The sequence below is a fragment of the Callorhinus ursinus genome, unplaced genomic scaffold, assembly GCF_003265705.2.
Source record: "Callorhinus ursinus isolate GAN/ISIS: 27379988/994484 unplaced genomic scaffold, GSC_fseal_2.0 scaffold12, whole genome shotgun sequence".
NCBI lineage: Eukaryota > Metazoa > Chordata > Mammalia > Carnivora > Otariidae > Callorhinus > Callorhinus ursinus.
The window spans coordinates 3,112,067-3,131,875 of NW_027397074.1; the positions used below are offsets into that span (position 1 = coordinate 3,112,067).

Genomic DNA, 19,809 nt, shown 5'->3' on the forward strand with positions numbered 1-19,809 from the left:
CAGCCCTCTTGGCCCTTGAGATTTTCAGCCAGTGTTCTCAATCCTGCTTGTGTATTACAAAGGTCTGGAGGTGAATTTTAAAATTTTTGGTGCCTGGACCTCACCTCCAGAGATTCTGATTTAATTGGTCTTACGTGGACCTGAGTAAGACAAGGTTGTGTTATAAAAACTCCCGAGATGAATCTTCACAGAATAAGGGCTGAGAACCACTGGTTTAGGCCCTTTGCATTCCAGACTGTATCCTGGAAGCCTTACAACTGGCTCCACAATTTGAATCAAAAGAGCATTCCAAGGGCGCCTGGATGGCTCGGTTGGTTGGGCAACTGCTTTCGGCTCGGGTCATGACCCCAGGGTCCTGGGATCGAGCCCCATATCGTGCTCCTTGCTCGGCGGGAAGCCTGCTTCTCCCTCTCCCTCCCCCTGCTTGTGCTCTCTCTCCCTCTGTCAAATAAATAAATAAAAATTCTTAAAAAAAAAATTCCATTCACTCTTTTTACTTTTTATTGCAGTAAAAGACACATGACATAAAACTAACTATGTGAATCATTTTAAAGAGTTCAGTTCAGTTGCATTAGGTACATTCACAGTGTTGTCCACCCATCACCTTTGTCTAGTTCCAGAATGTTTGCATCATCCCAAATGGAAATCCAATAGGCAGTGGCTCCCCATTCCATCCTACCTCCTGGCAACCACCAATTTGCTTTCTGTCTCTACGAATTTGCTTCTTCTGGGCATCTCCTATCCATGGAATTGTGCACTATGTGGCCCCAGCAGGCCCCAGCTGGCTGCTTCCATTCCGCATAATGCCTTCCCAGTTCATCCATGTTGTAGCGTGTGTCAGTATCGAGTTCCTTTTCCTGGTGGAATAGTATTCCACTGTATGGATATACCGCCTTCTGCCTGTCCATTTGCCTGTTGATGGATATTTGGGTTGTTTCCATCTTCTGGCTTCCATTCACTTTTCTCCCCAGCTCTGAAGTCCCTGAGGGCACAGAAGACCTGGAGAGGAAGAGCTTTCTAAGTCAAGGTTCTGGAGTAGGCTTGTCGTTTTCAAAGTGTGGTCTCCCAACCAGCAGCACTTAGGAACTTGCTAGACATGCAAAATCACCATCCCTGCTCCAGACCGGCTGAATCAGAGTCTCCAGGGAGACGGATATAAGACTCTATGTTTTAACACGTCTCGCAGGTGACTCAGACACAGGCTGAAGTTTGAGAACCACTGTGTTATTGACTCCGGCTGGGGTTCCGGCTCGAGGCGTGTTTGCTGCCTTCGCTCAGGTCAAGCTGCCCCACCGTGCACACAAAGCACCTTGAGAGAAGCGCGGTCCAGCCCCGGGCAGCCTCCCTGGCGGTGCCGTCGTAACACCCCATCTGTTGGGATCCGAGTTGCTGGTGTCACCAAGTTCAGCTGGTGCATGAGACAAGGTTGACACGACCCCCTTGTGTTACCACAGCTCTCTGTAATAAACAAACAGACGTTGTAAGAAAATTGACTTAATTAGAAAGCTGCATCCTAGCAGTTTACATCGTTGAGTGTCTCATACACAGGGAACCGCAATCAACGTGCTCACTTCAGAGAAGCTACCAGAAAACAATTGGCAGGGGATCCACAGTCCTCGGCTTTCTGCTTCTCCTTCCCGTTTGGGAGGACCCCTGCTCTACCCGCCAGCACGCTCACCTGTCCATCCCGGGGACCAGGGGTCACGGCAGCTCCGCACCTGGGCTCAGGCTGTCTCTCCTCCCTGTGATGCCCCCTCCTTGCTCCTCACTCATCCGTTCCCATCCATCCCTCTTATTCAGCCCCACTTCCACCTTCTCTCCTGAAAGCCCAGGGAGGCCACGCCAGCCGACAGCCATGTCTTCTCCCGGTTTCCGGTGCCTCCATCCCTTAGTTAGTCATATCGTATGGCCATCTTCTGTTTGAGGTCACTTTTTAAAAAAATAGACACTGGGATACCTGGGTGGCTCAGTTGGTTAAGCATCTGCCTTCAGCTCAGGTCGTGATCCTGGAGTCCTGGGATCGAACCCCCGCAACAGGCTTCCTGCTCAGTGGGGGTCTGCTTCCCCCTCTCTCACTCTCCCTCTGTGCTCACTTTCTCTCAAATAAATAAATAAAATCTTAAAAAAAATAAACATGCTGTGTGAGCCTTGATGAGACTTTAGGGGTGAGAAAATCAAGCTCTGGGCGTGGCCTGGGAAGTAAAGGGGAAAATGAAGAATGAGCTAAACTCTGTTCTGTAAAGAAGCAACTGGCATTTGAGGGTTGGAGGAACGGGTCAGTGGGGCAGACAGCAGCTCCTGAGGAAGAGCAAGCCCATGAAGATGATGCCAAGCCAGGGCCTTAAGGGAACATGGTCAGTAATCCTGACAAGGAACAGGACATTTGGCTTTTTCCTACTGCCTCTACTCTGCTGTGCCCCAGTTCCTCTGCTTAGACCAAGCACAAAGCTAAGGCACAAAGGATAAGGGAATTAGGGCTTTGTACAGCAGAGGGTGACATGGGCAGGGATAAAGCAAGCTCAAGCCCTGGTGGGCTGAGCAGGAGACCACTAGCCCTCAGAGACAGTCTCTGGAAATCCTGAGGAGAGCCAGGGTCGCACCGAAGGGCAGGACGGAACTCTGCTGATTACTCCAGGTCACAAGAAGAGGATGAGCCCAGAAGGCTGGACCACTGAGGATCCTGCTTGTTTTACAATTATGATCACACAATGTCTACTGCACAGAAATGGCACAAATGCTATATTTGGCCTTTCTGGATCATTCTGCTGTGATGGTGATTGAGATGGGGGGCTTTAGGAGTGCTTCCTGCCAGATAGTTTAGGGGGCCAATATCTTAGGCATAAATCACAATAAAAGGGATGTGCATTGAGTATCCTATGGGTGCCATATATTCATTTTTTTGAAATAGCCAAAACAGGAACTTCACTGTCTTGACACTTTTTCAGACTAAAATTATTGCAGCCATTATACACAGAGAATTGTGGGTCCTTCATCATCCATATGTCCGTGCATTCAAGTGGACTGAAGATCCCTTTCTTTTTTTTTTTAGATTTATTTATTTTAGAAAGAGAGGGAGAGAGCGCGTGCATGGGGGGCGGGGCAGAGGGAGAGAAGCAGACTCCTCACTGAGTGCAGAGCCCCACGTGGGGCTTAATCCCACCACCCTGAGATCAGGACCTGAGCTGAAACCGAGAGTCAGATGCTCAACAAACTGAGCGCCCCTGAAGTTGCCTTCCTAAGGTGGATCTTGGACCTATTCCCCTGTTCGCTCTCCCCTTTCCTGAGCCAAGGTCATGAGCACCTTCAGTTCAAGCCCTTCGATAATCTGTTGTTTCTATCCCATCTTGGCCGACGGAGAAACCACACCACACTGCACTAACTGAACCCTCAGAATGTCTGCTCCTCAGGAATTTCTCAAGATGTAGACATTCTCTTGAACTCACTGCCGCCCAGGATCTGTCAAAGGCTCAGCTGACAGGGACTGTTACAAGGATGTTGAGTCCAACCAGTCCAGCGAGAGGGGTAGTGGCACGGGCCCTGGAGCCTGCCTGCCTAGGTGTGAAGCCTGGCTAGAGATCATGAGCTCTGCGACCCTGGGGAGGGCTCTTAACATTTTCTGTGGGTCTCGGTTTACTCATGTGCAAAATAGGGCTATCAGAGTACCAATCTCACATGGTTGCAGTGAGACTTAAGTGAGGTGATCCATGCAAAGAGCTCAACATCCTCCTGGCCCCTAGTAGTGCTCGGTGAGCATTAGCCATTACTGCCCCTGGTTAAGCCACTACCGCGTCATTTTCTGCCTGGGAATAAAAATTCATCATCATCATTATCATCCACTGAGCCACTGAGCACCTTCTGTAGGCCAGGCCAGTGCTAGGAGCTTTACATGAACTGTCACTGATATTTGCCCAAATCCACCAGGGATACATGATGGCCAATCTCCAGATAAAGAAACCCCGGGGCAGGAGGATGGTGGGATCCATCCAGGTCCCTGGGGAGGGGAATGGGATGGGCTGGGAATCTGGCCACATCGTCACACAGCCCTGATTGATGTTCTTTCCTAGAAGGTGAGGCATTTCTGTGTACTGTCACAAGTCCTTGAGGGAACGAGTCGTGGGGTAAATAAATGAATCACATTTTATTTTTTTTAAAGATTTTACTTATTTATTTGACAGAGAGAGAGACAACGAGAGGGGGAGTGGGAGAGGGAGAAGCAGGCTTCCCGTGGAGCAGGGAGCCCGATGTGGGGCTCGATCCCAGGACCCTGGGATCATGACCTGAGCCGAAGGCAGACTAGCTTAACAATCGAGCCAACCAGGCGTCCCAAAAGAATCACATTTTAAATGATGCCTTCTCTTGCTAGTTCCTTTATTTAACCAGTGGGACTAGGAGTGTGGTGTCTGATGCTTCCAAGTCCCCTGAGGGACCCAGGACACCCTGACTAATAGCCCTGGTGAAAATGAAGATCAGGAAGCAGGAAAAGCACAAGCCAGTGGGGCCCCTGGTGCCCGGGACACAATTTGTTGATGACAAGGGCCTCCGAAGCCATACCAGGACTGATGGGGTCTGCATTCTCGGCCTTGCCCCTGTTTGCTCCAGCCTAGTGATGTCTTCAGCTTACTTCCCACATGAAGTGCGGGATTGGGAGATGCTCCCACACGTCCCTGGAGGCAGCAGCATGACATAGCAGATAAGACCCAGGCTCTGGCGTCTCTGGCCTTCTTCTGGCTGTGCCTCAGTCTCCTTATCTATAAAATGGGTATGCTAAGAATACTAAAGCCCCCTCATGGGGAGGTAATGCAGTCTCCTGGTTAAGACCACAGAGCCCAACTGTCTTCGAATCCAGGCTCTGACACGAGCTGAAGGGCCCTGAGCAAGATTTTTAACCTTTCTGAGCCTAGGTCCTCATCTATAGAATAAGGATGCTGGTAGCTACTCCTTCCGAGGAGAAATAACATAAATTAATATATAATCGTATGATTTCAACTATGCGTGGCACATGGTAAACACCATATTAACAGTCAGCTATTCCCGTTGCTATTATTATACATGCGGCGTGCATAGAGTGGCTGGCAATGGCCGCTAGCTGTCATCCCTCCCTGATTATGAAGACTGAGCAGCAAGCAGCACTCTGGGAAACTTCGGTCTCCCCCAGTGTGGGCAAGGGCAGGAATTCATGAGCAGCTCTTTGTGTGGGAAACTTGAGTGTGAATCCTCCCAAGCCCTCCGGCCTTGACAAAAAAAGGAAGGAAGGGGTGAGGACGCACCATCTTAGACGCACCTGGGGGAGGCTTTCTCAAGGCAGAGAGCCTCGACCTTTGAATTTCCAAAATAAATAAACCCACAAGCTCAGCTCTTCAGCAGTCTGTCGACAAATGAGCTCCACAGCCTGAAGAGGGAGAATGTGTTTCTTATGTAAATCCACATGAACAAACAGAACACATTCTTCTTCCTTTTCCAAATAACCCAGCCTGGGAACAAGAAGTCAACCTCTGGTTAAGCAGGGGTGAGGTTGCGGCGCAGGTGGGGTCCATACCAGGCTTCCCACCACCTGCTCCTCACAGCTCCCGTTCTCCTCTCTGCACTTCCAAATCATTTTCTCTTATTGTCATACCTCCAGGCACTGAAAGCTACCTTGGCAAATTAGAGATGAGGTCAGAAATAGACACAAGGATGTTACTGAGAAGAATTTCTAAGGAGAGAAAAGCATCTATGGAAACAGAAGCTGGAGTAGAGCAAAAAGAGAGTTTTAAGGCTCCAGGTAAAGAAACACAAGCATGATAGAGGAAAACATAGGGGAGTAGGATCCAAGAATCAGGATGTATTATTATGTTTATTATTGAACCTTTTTAAAATGCTCACTGTGCACCAAGCCTACATGCATCCTCTCATTTGATCTGCAGCAGAGCAGAAAAAAAAGAAACCAGATCTTTCACTGTATCATGGAGCTGCTGGATCAAGCTTCTCCTGAATCTGACATTTGTCATGGGACATTGCAGTTACATGAACAAATACAATTGCTTTATATTTAAAGCTTATTTAAATTGAGGGTTTTGCTGCTTGCAACCAAAAGCATCTTAGTAGCTATATACCTACCAAAACTCTTAAGGAGGTAATACATTAGTATTTCATTTCTAAAGGAAGCAATACAAGCAGAAGTGTATTTAAAGTGCATCTGGGCTTTCCTTACAGTGAACTCATTAAACACATGGAATAAGGCCTGGATGATTTTTTTAAATCACCTAACATTTATTGAGCCCCTACTATGAGCCAGGTATTTGATGTAAATTATTCTTCATCCCTGTGATGGTATTGAATGGAAGAAATTATTATTCTGGCTTTGCAAATGGTGAAATGAAGGCCCAGAGATTTAAGTAAGTTGCCCAAGGTCAAGTAACTAACAAGGACACAGCTGAGACTGGGAGCCATGCCTGCGGAGATTCCACACCCATGAACTTTGCACCGCAGATTCCACATGTCCTCGTTAACGTTCTGCAGCTCCTGTTTTTAATCTTTGCCTTTGGGAACCTCGCAGCTTGGTCAGTTTTGAAGAAGTCTTGTATCAGACCACGAAGAGGGGCCTGCAGTTGGGTGACCCAGCATATCTTCCTGGTCAGAGATACAACCATCCCCTCTCTTTCTTGCCTTACCTTGCCCTCTCTCAGTCTCTGACTTTCTCTGAGGAATGGCACATGTGGACACTTGGACTCTTTCGTCCTCTTTGGAACTGGACCAATTGTAAAGAGCATCTGTCCTGGATATTGGGTCCAGCTCGTTGTCTGCCTTAACAAATCACTCTGTCTCCCTAGTGTTCATTCCACAAGTCTGCTAAACGTTGGCATCTCCTTTTCGTTTAAGATTTAGAGTTGAACATTGTGCTCCAAGATGGCATTGGCATTAGTGAATTAATGCTGATATAGTACGCCCAGACAGAGCCCCCTCAACATCCAGTCCACACTGGGTTTTCAGGCCCTGTTTTGTTCTGTTGGTTTGTGTGCCTATGAATGACTACACTGAAGAGTTCTGGATAATACTGATTGAAGTTAGAGCATGTCCTGTTCATTTGCTGACATTATGCAATTCAGTATAATAAGCAAACGCCGACTCCAAATGTGAAGTCCTGTGAGGTGTACTACCTGTGACTCTGTACTATGCAGAAATGATCCCCTTCGGTTAAGTATTTTCAGATAATTCAAAAATCTTTAAAAGGCCATATAAATAGAATAAAATTTCTTTCCCTTGGCCCAACTGCCATGTTTCTGCCTTGGATAAGTCACTGTGCAACTTCAGTGAGGTAACATCAGTCAAAGGAGCCTGTACAGGAATATATAAATATCAGTCACTGACATTTCTTAGAATGCTAATAACATTTTGTCTGCCCAGACAAGTCAGAGTCTCAAGCTTTTCTATACATAAGCCACCAAAGTATAATTTATCATGGAACTCTCAGCACATAAAATAATATCCAAGCAAGTTTCCCAAATATACTGATTCTCTGGAGTGTTTCCCACCCCCACAAGAGTTTCACTAGTAGCCAATAAAAGCAGCAATGGGGATCCTTCTGTATCCAGGAAATAGGTACTTCCCAATAAGCAACTTAAAAGCATGAAATTCTGTCTTAAGTATATTTTATATGCTCATACAACATCTAGCAGAGCACTGTTAAAATAGTGTACATTCAGGAGCATGAGCAGACAAGCCACAGACTGGAAGAAAATACTTGCAAAAGACATATCTGATAAAAGACTGTTAGCCAAAATATACAAAGAACTCCTAAAATTCAACAATAAGAAACCAAACAACCCGATTTTTTAAATGGGCAAAAGATAGGAATAGACCTCTCACCAAAGAAGTTATACAGATGGCAAATAAGCACAAAGATTCCCAACATCTTCTGTCATGAGGGAATTGCAAATTAAAACAATAATGAGAAACGACTACATACCTATTAGAATCACCAAAATCCAGAACGTGGATCCTGGCGAGGATGTGGAGAAACAGCAACTCTCATTCATTGCTGATGGGAAAGCAAAATGGTACAGCCACCCTGGAAGGCAGGATGGCACTTGCTTACAAAATGAAATACACTCTCTCCATATATCCAGCAATCATGCTCCTTGGTGTTTCCCCAAGTGAATTAAGAACTCATCTCTTCAGAAACCTGCGCATGGATGCTTATAACAGCTTTGTTCACAATTGCCAAAACTTGGAAGCAACCAAAATGTCCTTTAGTAGATGAATGGATAAATAATAAACTGTGGTACATCCTGACAATGGAGGATTATTCAGCACTAAAAAGAAATGAGTTATTAAGATACAAGAGGACATGGAGGAACCTTAAATGCTTATTACCTTATAAGGTGTATTTAAAGAAGTCAATCGGAAAAGACTACATACCAAGGCTACAAAGGCTACATCCCAACTCTGTGACATTGTGGAAAAGACAAAACCACAGAGACAGTAAAAAGATTTGTGGTCACCAGGGGTTGGGGAGAGGGAGGGATGAATAGGCGGAGCACAGAGGATTTTTAGGCGAATGAAGTGTAGGGTGGATACATTTCATTATATCTCCCTTCAAACCCAGAGAATGCACAACACCAAGAGTGAGCCATTAATGCAAGCTACGGACTCCGGGTGATAAGAAGGTGTCAGCGTAGGTTCATGGATTATAACAAATGTACCACTCTGGTCCGGGATGTTGGCAGAGGGACAGGCTGTGCATGTGTGAGGACAACAGGCAGCTGGAAATGCTGTACTTTCTACGACTAAATTTTCTATGAACCTAAAACTGCTTTAGAAAATAAAGCCGGTTTTGCCAGGTAATGGCAAAGGCTCGACCCAAGCCAACTCCCAACTAGAGATGCTACTGTATGCCTCCATTATCCTGGAGGGAGGTAGCGCAGCCTGAAAAGCAGAAAGTAATGCATTTCCACTGGACACGGTCATGGAAATAGACCAAAGAAGTTTCTGTAACCCTGGAAACAAAGCCAGACGTATCATTTCAGTTCTAAAGGGTAGATTCTGAACACCCCGATGCTCCCCAATGCCATTGCTAATGCCACACACGTTGTCCTCACCCGACACACGTTGTTGATCGCGGGAGGGGCGGCAGGAGAGTCCGTGCAAAAAGATCAGCACCTCCGGTCTGAAATTAAAGAAATAAGTGTGGGAGAGCGAAGAATGCAAATTCTTTCTCTTCCAAAGCTAAGAAAGCTACTTTGTTGCCGAGCAGAAAGCCTCTTTAGGACTACTGTCAGCTAAAAGACTAAAAAGAAAACAAGCCCATAGGGAAAATCATTTTCCTGTACCTCACCAGTTCTGAGGAAGTTCATGAACATCCACATGAAAGTGAACTCAAATAGCTTATACGTCCGGGTATGCACTGAACTTTGGAGGTTCCTATTTTAAATGAAAATAAGCGTATAGCACAGCCCCTCATGGGAAGCTCTATCAAGACTCAAACTTACAATTATGGCTTCTTTGAAAGGACCTTGAAAGGCATTTAGTCCAACCTGCCATCCAATGCAGGAATCTCTTCTGAAACATTTGCTGCCTCTGCTTAGAGAGAGAGAATTTCTTGTGCCCTAAAATTCCCCATTTCACTATTAGGACATTTTTTGCTTCTCGGTACCAAAACCTGCCCTCCCCCCCCTCCATATAACTTCTAAACATTGGGCTCTGCCTTCCTTCTAGAACCAGAGAATGAGAATGATCCTTCTTCCTGGCTCCAGCCCTCAGCGGCTGTGTGACCTGCAGCCAGTTACTGAACTGCTGAAATGTTAGCACCATGCCCAGCATATGATTAGCACCCCATAATTATTAGCTGTTAATATAATTCACTATTAGACACAATGACCCCTCCCATAAGCATGGCATGGGGATTCCATTATTAGGTGTGTAAGGAGCAGAGATATTCTCAGATTCCTTTAAATCAGGGACTGTCAACCTTCCTGTGGATTTGGGGGCTACACCCAAGGGTTTAAATGGCATCCTCAGTTATCCTGGGATTCACCTGAATCAGCACTGTTTGGGTGTGGCTCTTCTTCCCTGATGGATTCTCAGCAGGTCAAGTTCTCACGTGTCCTCATGTCTTTGGCACCAGCTTGAGGTCAGCGTCCACCTTTGACCCCTGACCTCTGACCAGCAGCAGGCTGCACTCTGGCTGTATGCCACATGACGTGGTGCTCAGTTCAGCAATCTCAATTTCTGGAATTGCCTAGCAACAGAGACATTAAAAAAAAAAAGTTTTACATCTTGCCAAAATTTGGCAGCACACTTTGGTAGAGTTTGAGACAATGCAGTAAACCACCACATATCAAGTGAGAGTGCTGTCTTAAGCAACGAGTTTTATTTGGAGGCCACCCTGGGAAATAGAGGAGCCCAGAATCTCCACCTCAAAGCCAGGCCTCATGGAGACTCGCCCTCAATCTGGGAGCTGGAAGGTTGCTTAGGATACAGTGCGGTTCTAACAACTGGGTTATAACAGTAAATAAAATTGCCATCTGTTGAGCTCTTAATATGGGCCAGGCGCTGTGCCAAGCATTTTACAAGTGTTAGCTATCTTTTTTTTTTTTAAAACCTGTTTAAATTGTGAAATAAAATACTCTTAGATTAAAGTGTTCAAAACAAATGTACAGTATAATGAACAATCACAAAGCAAACACTAGGATAAAGACCTCCTCGGTCAAGAAATAGAATACCTTCAAGCACTGCAGGACCCCCTCTGCCCCAAGTATCCCTGTCTATCCCAGAACCCTCCCCTCCCCAGAAGCAACCAGGCTTCCAACTTTTGTGATCATTGCTTCCTTACTTTTCTTGATAGTTTGCTCAACAATATATGCTCTACAATGTAAACTCCATTATAGAGAGTTTAGTGTTACCAATTTTTTAAAGTAAAATTGTATAGTATATATTACCTCTTTTGTTCAATATGGTGTTTGTAAAACTCATTCGTGTTGTTCCCCATAGCATAGTTCATTCATTTTTTGGCGCTGTATACTCCATCATGCGAATATATCACAATCTATGTATTCACTCTACAGTTGATGGATCTTTGTGTTGTTTCTAGCACGAGGTGACGAACAAAGTTACAGACAAGCTTGTATATGCATTCCAGCGTAGAGAAGTTCTTAGAGGTGTATATCCAAGAATAGAATTACTGGGTTGTGCAATGTGCCTGCCTTCAGGTTACTAGATAATGCTAAAGTGTTTTCCAAAATGCTTATACTCATCACATTCCCACCAGCAGCATTGAGATTTCTGGTTCTCCACATGCTCTTCATCAACACTTGGTATTAACAGATTTGTCAAATTTTGCCAATCTGATATGCATGTGTAGTATTTAATTATAGTTTTAATGGTAGTTTAAAACTTTAAATACATTCACTCCTACTTCATACATTCATCTTGATCTCGCTGCTTTCACTCAGCACTGCGTCTATAGGATTCATCTGTGTTGTTGCGGATGAACCTCACTGTATCTCCCTCATTAATGAGGTTGATCTCATTTCCATGTATTTCTGAATTTTTGAGCTATGCTCTATCCTCTTGGGTAAGTGCTTGTTCAAGTCTTTTGCTTGTTTGTCCATGGGGTTGGCTGTTTTTTTTTTCTTATTGATTTGTAGATTTTTCCCAGTTCGATTCTAGATACTGGTTCTCTAGTAGTCTTACGTGTTGCAAATAATTTCTTTCACTCTCTCGTGTGCCTCTTTAATCCTCATGAGCTGAAGAAAAAGATATTGTGGCATCTGTTTCATGGTTGAGGAGACAGAACAGAGCCTTCGAGGTCACTGCCTTGTTCTGGGTCCCCGCCCCAACGAATCAACCTCAGAGCCGGGCATGCAAGCCTGGCTCTGTCCCCTAGCCACGTGCAGGGCGGGGGGGGCCGTCAGTCCTCTCCCATGCTCTGCAGTCCTTTCGCTCCTTCTGCCTCAGCTCCGCTTTTCACTCCTTCTTCCTTCCTGACGACTCCCACTTTCTGCCCTCTGCTCGTGTGACCTTTCCCATGTCCCTAGTTTCAGATGTTGTCACTCCCCGAAGGAGGTTGTCAGCTCCATCTGGCACCGTCCCTGTCAAGGACGGGCTTCACACCAGACCGCATCACAGCCGGGGCTCCGGCACTCTCCCAGTCCACCTGTGGCCAGCGTGGCGGAATCCCAGGGCCAGCCTGCGTCGGGCGGAGCCGCGGGCGTACAGGAAACTCAGCAGAGAGACTGCTCTGCCAAGCCTCGGTCTCCTCCCGATCTTCACGTTTCCGGCCAATCCTCGCGTGCTCCTTTCACACCATCCTAACGACAACTCCCGATCAGTCTGTGCAACACGCCTGGGCGTCTTCCAGGCCGCCACGCTCCCCAACCAAGCCCAGCCAAGTCTCAGTTCCCATCAATTCCAATCAAGCCCTATCCGGTCTAAGTCTCTCCTAAGTTTACCCACTCTCTCCAGGGTACACCCATTGGGCCTCCGCCCTAGTCCAGGTTCCGCCCCAGGGCAGACTACCACCTCTCCCACCTGGAAGCCAAAAGCTACCTCATGTTCTCTTCACTTCCAGTCTCTCCTCTTCCTAACCTGTTCTCCACACAGCAGCCAGAGGAATCTGTTCAAAATGCCAGTCCGATCATGTCAGATTGTTCAAAACTTTCCATTGGCATTCGTTTCTCTTGGCATAAAAACCAAAACCCATAAGATGAACCCCAAGGACCTGCAAGGTTTAGCCCTTGCCTCCTCTTCACTCTTCCCCTTGCTCCCTGCTCTTTGCTCCCCTGGGAACCCTTCCAGTCCTATTGACAGGTCAGGCACGCTCTCACCACAGGGCCTTTGCACTTGCAGTGTGAGCTGCCCGGCATGCTGTGGTCACCTGTCACCACACCCCGCCTGGTTAATTTCAGGCCTCAGTAGTTGTGGCCTCTCTGACATGCACAGGTGACCTGCACATCCCTGCATACCCATTACCTCGGTTGTAGGCCGAACACGGTTCGTGCAAACAATATAGGATTGTCTCCCGCCTGTCAGACAGGCAAAGATTATGATTATTGATAAAATACTGTGTTGAGGCTGCAAGAAAACATGCACTCCGATTTGCACTCTCATTCAGGCTCCACCTGAATGGTAGGAAGTATGGCACCAGCTGTCATTTAAATGTTTCAGACCCTTTGCCCCAACATTTCCACCTCTAGGAATGTATCCTTTAGAAAAAAATACTCCCACCAGTTCATTGGAAAGGTTATGCTGAACAAGTTCTGTGGTAACATTGTTTATAATAGCGAAAAGTGGAAACAGTACACATATCAATAAGACACTAAACTGTGGTACATTCATAAAATGGAGTATGACTCAGCCGTTTAAAAGAACAGGGTAGATCTCTTTGTATTCATGTGGAAGGATGTCTAAGATATATCAAGCTAAAAAAAATTAAAAAGACTATGGTTCTATTTTTATGTTTTTAAAATATAAGACAGCTGTATTTTTAAAAGTTGGAGAAAATGCACAAAACCTATTGACGGTGGCTGTCTCTGGGGAAGCAAGATGAGTTAACAGGGGATTTTTCTTTTCTATATTACATATTTCTGTGATGTTTGATTTTCCTCTTTTATTACCACCGTTTATAATCTGAAAAAAATTTAATGCAGAAAGAAAGATCACAGTTACAAAGTTAAATCTAGAGTGTCTCTCTTCTCCCTAGAAGCACTCTGAGGTCAGCAAGTGCTTTATCCTATTCAGTGTTGTTTCCCCACAGCCTAGCCAGTGCCAGGTACATAGAAGGTGTCCACTGAACATTTGTTCATTGAATGAATGAATGAATGAATGAATGAATTGTTCCTGTGGCCCCGTAAAATGGCGTGCCCACTCAATACTCCAGAAACAGACCCGTGGCTGCCTCCTCTCTTGAGCTGTACTCCATGCTGTAAAAAAGTCGTACAAGTGTTTCACCATCAGGTTGTTTGCTGATACTGAGTTTTAGAGCCTTCACACAAGTACTGATTTAGGCAAATAATTTTACATTTTGTCCCTGTCAAATTTTATCTTTAGAGTTTTGTTCACACCTGCCAAGGTATTTTAAAACCCAGTCCCTGACATCTAACTAAATATAAGTCCTACTAGCTTTATGTTACCCACACTTGATTTATATGACTCATATGTTTACTTCCAGTTTAGTTATACACAAAGAAAACTGCACAGGACAGGGCCTCCAACAGAACCTTGCAGCCCTCTGTGAGAGGTGGCTCTCCACATTGACTTGGAGGAATTGGTCTTTCTGTGCACAATTAAGCTCAAGCACATTAAGCTCATCCCTACCTCAGGGCCTTTGCACTTACAACTCTTGCCAATGGGAAAGCTTTGTCAGATGGTGACTCCTTCTTGATATTCAGGGCTCAGCTCTAAGATTACCTCATCAAAAAGGCCCTCCTACTGCCCAATCTAAAATAATTCCCTCCCCAATTCCACATTACCTTCTTTTGTTTTCTTTAAAGCACTTAAACCAATAACTAAAGGTACCTGGTTCGTATTTCTCATTTACCTCTTTATTACCTGCCCCCTCCCTCCGCTCCGGTGTCAGTGGGGACATCGTCAGCCTTATTCTCTATCTCCTATGCCTGGAACACTGTACTCACTCAATAAATATTTGCCGAGGGAATGAATAAACAGACTTGGTCAGATACCTGTGACCCCACCTGCCTGGAAATTGTCCTCTCGACCCTTGTCCCCATTTTATCCGCGAGGATGTTTTATTAGTTTCCTGGGGCTGCTGTAACAAATTACCACAATTTTGGGGGCTTAAAAAAACCACAGCTTATTCTCTCATAATTCCGGGGGCCAGAAGTCCAAAATCGAGGTGTCGAAAGAGCAGCGCCCCCTCTGGAGTCTCTAGGAGATAATCTTGCCTCTTCTAGCTTATGGGGGCTGCTGTTGTTCCCTGGCTTGGGGCTGCATCACCCCAATCTTCAAGGCCAGCACCTTCAAATCTTTATCTGTTCCATCATTACATCACCTTCTCCCCTTTTTGTGTCCTTGTAAAATCTCCCTCTGCCTCCCTCTTAAAAGGATACATGTGATGGCATTTAGGACCCGGCTGGATAATCCAGGATAATCTCTCCAACCCAACATGCTTCACTCAATCACATCTGCAAGACTTGACCACATATTACCATAGGTAGTACACGCATAGGTTTTGGGGATTAGCGCCTAGTATCTTTGGGGGCCACCATTCAGCCCCCTGCAGGTGTCATTAGCGACTCTGAGAAATGCCTTTGCAAAATGAGGACACATCACACATCCAGGATTTCTCTTTCCCGCTCCTCCGGTGGCACCTGCCACAGAGGAAAGCTCAGCAAATGCTTCCTGAATGCATAAACGGATAGATGTTGTTCTGCTCTACCACTTCCCACCCCGGCCCTCAAAAGGAGAAAAAAGAAAAATGGGTCTATAGTTCCTTTAGTAGAACTGGTTTCCCCAATTCACAGATTCTCAAGAAGCCAGAACGGGGTTTGGAAACTGTGGCATCTTTTCATGAGTGAGCTCCATCTGACATGTTGCCAGTACCCATCGGGAAGGCTATATGATTAGTGAATGGGTAACAAGACTAAAATTATTTACGAATGAGCCTTGCCCACTAAAGACCGTTTGGGCTGTGCTCACATTTGGTCTCTCCTCCCTCTCCAGCCCTCTGAGGAGGGTTGTGTTGCAGCCAAATTGGTTCTTTGGCTTCTGCGATATTGGGTAAGAGAATAGGGAGAGACCAAAGGGCACTGACGAGGCAGAAGGGAAATGAGTGTGTTTTTCTCAAATTGAGGGGACCCCTGATGGACTTCATCTAAAAGGGTAGCCTCTAGGGAAGGGACCCCTCAGATCCATGATAGGGTCATTCCATAGTAAAATCTATTTTCAAGTCCCTGGTCTGGCTCCCAGGGTGGCACCAAAAACCCGATTCCCTGCTGGTAGCAGCAGGTTAGTCTACAGTTATTGTGTGTATTATTTTTTTTTAAGATTTTATTTGACAGAGCGAGCACAAACAGGGGGAGCGGCAGGCAGAGGGAGAGGGAGAAGCAGACTTCCCGCTGAGCAGGGAGCCCAATGCGGGGCTCGATCCCAGGACCCTGGGATTATGACCTGAGCCGAAGGCAGCCACTCAACTGAATGAGCCACCCAGGCGCCCTGCACGTATTATGTTTTAATAATTCCTTAGCAAAACCAGAGAGCAAAGACCTGCTGATGTAGGGCCTTGGTTCCCATCCCCACGCTCCCACCATGATAGGGTTCTCTGGAGAAGGTGTCAGCTGGTGGAGTTTGGTAGCCTGCGATTGCATCTGGGCTGGCCCCTGGAGTCCCCACAGCTAAGCAGCAGGGGGAAAGTTCTGACAGCAGAGAATGGAGGCAGGTCACCCTATGTCATTATCATGGTGATGGTGATCATTGATCTTTCGCTCAACCCTCAGTGGTGCTCAAGACCTCCCCTCCATCACCCTGCGGGAAGGACTTTGGGTGAAAGGGGAGAGGGATTGAGGGCAATCAAGGGGACTCCCCTGAGGTCTGTAAGTGGAAGAGGATTCTCTTCTCTCCCTGTTCCATAGAATAAACACCAAGAGGGCCAAACAGGCAAGGGAGCTGGCCGCGGAGAGAGCAGGATGCACAGGTCTAACTTGAAAGATGAAGGGATTGAGGCTCACATGTGGCTCAGCCCGGCATGCCAGCAGAGAAGGCCAGAGACAAGCTCACCCCCAGCATCCTGGCTAGAACGACATGTGCATTTGCCTATAATGCCCTCCTCATCAGAGAAGTAGCACTGCCATGAAGCCCAGGGACATCATGCCATGGAAAGCTGCTGGCTTCGGGGGAGCTAGGGCCGGCCATGGCGTTTTCTTGGCGTAGTAATTAGAACTTAGGGTCGATGCCACAGTTTTCCTGAGAACACATCAGTGCAATTATAAAGCATATCAATGGTGCAGTGATGATTCACTCCGCAAAGAATCTAAACAAACTAGTCCTTTCTAATTCCCATTACAGCTTTTCATGAAGGGAGGCATACATGTTTTGTGGTTGAGGAAAAGAATGCCTATCACCAGCTCTCACTTGCAGTAACTTATCTGTGAGTTTGTGAAGTGATCAAACCCCTTCTGGGAGACAGCCCGAACTGGAGAAAGGGAAACAAAACTGCACCTCAACTAACATAATGGCCGCACTGGTAAATCTGAAACAAGGAGCTCAAGGGCTTTGAGAGCACCAGATCGGATTATGAAAATTTCACAGGTTAATTGCTAAAAACTTGGTCCTTTAAGAAAGTATGTAACTCCGGGGCGCCTGGGTGGCTCAGCCATTAAGCGTCTGCCTTCGGCTCAGGTCATGATCCCAGGGTCCTGGGATGGAGTCCCACGTGGGGCTCTCTGCTCCGCGGGAAGCCTGCTTCTCCCTCTCCCACTCCCCCCTGCTTGTGTTCCCTCTCTTGCTGTGTGTCTGTCAAATAAATAAATAAAATCTTTAAAAAAATAAAAAAGTATATAACTCCACAAAGGAAAAGACTGATAGGTGTAACAGCATAAAAAATCTTCTGAATTCATATATACACGCATGCACACACAAATCCAATAGAAATAAAATTAAAAGCCAAATAGTAAATCAGGAAAAAAATCTTGCAACCTAGAACACAAAGGTTTACTTTATTTAATATATAAAGAGGTTTCATAATTCAATAAGAGAAAGGTGAACACTAATAGAAAAATGAGTGATTTATTAAAAAATAAATAAGAATCATCAATAATCAGAGATACAACTGAAATAAATAAGAGATGAAGTTCTTTCCTGTCAGGCTGAAAGATGAAAAAAGAATCAAAGATAAACCACAGATGAGGCAAGGAGTGGGAATTTTCACACATGCTGGCCAAGTTTGACAAATTCAAAATTTTAAATGCATATATCCCCTTTGACTTATCAATTTCATTTAGAAGAAAGCACCCCAAATAACCATGAATGTGAGGAAAGATTTAGCTATAGAAAACATTTATTATAACATTGTTAATAAAAGATATAAAAGAAACAACCGAAATGCCCCAAATTGAGGATTTAAATATATTATAGTTTAAGAACAGCCATTTACTAGGATACAATGCAGTCTTTAAAAGTGGTTATTTAAAGGGGGCACCTGGCTGGTGCAATCAGTTAAGCGTCCCCGACTCTTGGTTTCGGCTCAGGTCATGATCTCACGGCTGTGAAATCGAAACCTGTGCTGGGCTCCGCGCTTAGTGTGGAGTCTGCTTGAGATTCTCTCCCCCTCTCCCTCTGCCCCTCCCCCCTACATGTGCGCACTCTCTCTCAAATAAATAAATCCTTTTTAAAAAAGTGATCATTTTGAAAGGGTGATTTCATCTATCTATATTGACCACATTGTAATATAGTTCTAAATATATAACTTTATGTAGTATCCATATCTATACATATACATATATGTATATGTGGAATGCTCCTCCAAGTAAAGTCATTTAGTTTGGAGATTGGGATCTAAAAATATGTAAATATATGACAGACAGGTACAGATATAGTTGGACAGATAGAATATCAGAATAATATTCTATCAAATACTAACACTTACTTCTGTTTGTGTTAACTCACTTATGCTTCTTGTTTTTCTTCCAAACGCTTTGTAAAAATTACTTTATATGCAAGGGTTTGAAAAAATACAACCACTTCAAAGAGACAGAATGCACATGTGGGCAAATATCCTTGAGGTGGAAGCATCCCTTCTGGTCACTGAGGATTCACAGAGTAAGCAAAAGAAGTCCACAATGAATCACTTAGAATTAGAGTAGCCATATAATTTATCACCAAAACCAGGACACTTTTGAGACTGAAAGGACAAGCTATTGATAATTTTGTATAATCCGGGACTCCCCCAGGCAAACTCAGCCATGTGCTCATTCTACTTAGGATGAAAAATCTGTTTAACTTGCCTCTGCAAACAACCCAGAGTTGGAGTATTACAGTAAACCACGAACACAGAGCTCCCTTTTATCAGTACAGTCGGGTGCCATTTCTAAACATGCCAGCCAGATGGTTAAAGAATCTTGAAAAGTTCAAGTTTCTCACCTGATGAGCTCCTATCCACAGAGCCCTCATTTCAGAGATTCGTTCTTGACAAAAGGTATTTCTCAAAGAATTATGCCACTTGCCGAAGAACACACAGTATTATACTCAAGTTATCTCATACTGTAGATTTTAATCTTGGAAACATTGTGTAACACTTTCAAATCCTTCCTGATTCCAAATCCCCTTGTGACTTGCCTATTTTCCACTAAGAGCTCTGTTGTAGGGAATTATTGTCTACTGACCTGAGGCTCTCACTTAAGAAGGCCATTCTCCCCCATGCAAACTCTGCCCACGGGCTATTCACGTCCTCCCCCAGGCCCCCAACACCATCTTTCCCAGCCCGGCTCAAATTTCTCCTCTGCCCCAAGCCCTCCACTGCCACAGCAGCAACCCTGGCCTGGCATTTATCATCTGCACATCGGAACAGCCCCTTCTCAAGGGCTATCCTGTTCTCCAATCACCGACTACACACACATCTCCCCCCACCCCTGGTGAAAGCAACTACTCAGTCTATGCCACCTGGCATGGGGCCAGGCCAGGCCAGGCCAGTCTGTCATCCTCTCTCATTCCGATTATGAAACAAGGGTTGCAATTCCTTTAGATACCCCACCTCCCACCCAAACTTGACTCTTTACTAGGCGTTAGAAGAGACTTTTTTTTTTTTTTTTTGCAGAGTCTGTGAATGCCAAGGTATTTGCATAGGTGGAAAAATTAAAGCCTTCTCAACTGAGGCAATCG

The 19,809-nt window shown here is 45.4% G+C and overlaps 1 long non-coding RNA gene across 2 annotated transcripts; it reads right to left on the bottom strand.

The window, feature by feature from the left end:
* Positions 1–489: 489 nt before the first annotated feature.
* Positions 490–10,635, bottom strand: LOC112824803 (uncharacterized). 2 transcript variants are annotated; one of them, XR_012380178.1, is made up of 4 exons: positions 10,013–10,635; positions 9,468–9,555; positions 9,078–9,145; positions 490–1,458 (listed from the first exon to the last, which is right to left on the bottom strand). It is a non-coding gene; the product is annotated as an uncharacterized lncRNA (long non-coding RNA). The 2 variants fall into 2 exon arrangements; XR_003208535.2 differs by lacking the exon at positions 9,468–9,555.
* Between the last annotated feature and the right edge of the window lie 9,174 nt (positions 10,636–19,809).